The sequence below is a fragment of the Octopus bimaculoides genome, chromosome 11 (genome assembly GCF_001194135.2).
Source record: "Octopus bimaculoides isolate UCB-OBI-ISO-001 chromosome 11, ASM119413v2, whole genome shotgun sequence".
Classification (NCBI taxonomy): Eukaryota; Metazoa; Mollusca; class Cephalopoda; order Octopoda; family Octopodidae; genus Octopus; species Octopus bimaculoides.
Window position 1 is genome coordinate 28941689 of NC_068991.1, and position 1476 is coordinate 28943164.

The window sequence follows — 1476 nt, forward strand, 5'->3', positions numbered from 1 at the left end:
GAAATGTGATTGTTTCAGTTAGTAGAATAGTTTCATTTTTAAAGTGAAAGTATTTGACATGACTGTTTTTGTTTCACTTTTGACACGTAATACTTAAATAGTGGAGGAGATATTATGTTGCTGTGGGCTCGAACTCTGCAAGAAGTTAAACATTTTTTTTGACTAAAACACAACTGGAACCCTAAGTAAGGCATCTGTAAAATTTGAATGAAATTGGTTGCGTAGTTCTCGAGTTTTAGGGATTCACACAGACAGACAGACATACAGACAGACACACATTCTCATTTTTATATATATAGATTATCACCGATAACATATCTACCCGGTACCGACATGCCACTACCTACCGTAATACAGTTCATACATCTGATACCTACGAGGCGTGTTTCACATCATAACTCTTCAATAACATTACACTATTTTCCTATTCATGGTTAATGTCATCACAAATGTATTATGGCACAGTATATTAGGGGTGCATTTTTATTTCTAATTAATTAAATGCAACTTAATGTTTTAAATACCAAAATTGATAAAAGAAGTAGAAGCACAACACCACTTCCCTCGTGGCTAGATTAGAGACTACCGTACCAATTTCCTTGTTGCGTTTTTATTTTTTATAAATTCAGTAAAGTTTAAGGCCCAAAATATAAAACAAATATCAAAAATGATTAATAATGTCAATAAAAACCAATAGAGTATCAACTTCTTATTTATGCAAACGAAAAGTGAAGTAGAAATTTACGGTAATACAGCTTTACGGTAAATGGTACATCTTAAACATGTTACACACAAAAGTTCATTAAAATCTAAACAATCACACTGTTCATCATCTTCAGCACTGGATAAAGCTTCCTAATCATCAGGATGAATGATATCATCGTAAGGATTCTCTTCATCTTCTGTGGGAATGAGATAAGCCAGAAGGAAAGGGCTGTGACGTCAACGGTCAAAGGGCTTGGCCGGAACAGGAAGGGCGAAAGAGGAAGTGAGAGAAGGAAGACCACGGTCATACTCTTTTACCTTGGGTGCTCACGACGAATAGACGTGAGGCGAGCAAGCTGATAGGGATAGGTACTAGCAACTGCTATCGTTAGGTGCGCGGGCTGGGCGCAAGTTTTGGATCGAGTACAGCTGGACGGCAAAACGACGAGACGGTAAGCGAATTATTTCTTATTTCCCCGCATTACTGTTACTCTCGCACATCATCTTCGTTGTCCATAGCTCGAGGTAGCACATCATCCACTTCTTCGTTATCCATGTCATCCCATAAACAATCGTCTTCTGTACCATCTAAGGCATTCGAATTTTCACATTTCTTGAACGCCTTGACGGTCCAGATGGACTATATGTAATCTGAACCTTTCCCCACCTTATTAATTTTTTTTTTACGGAATCCCACGTTTTAGGCTATGGAGATTCCGATTCTGAAAAAAATTTTTCAAAAATCTCAAATTCAAAATTTCGATTCCCCCC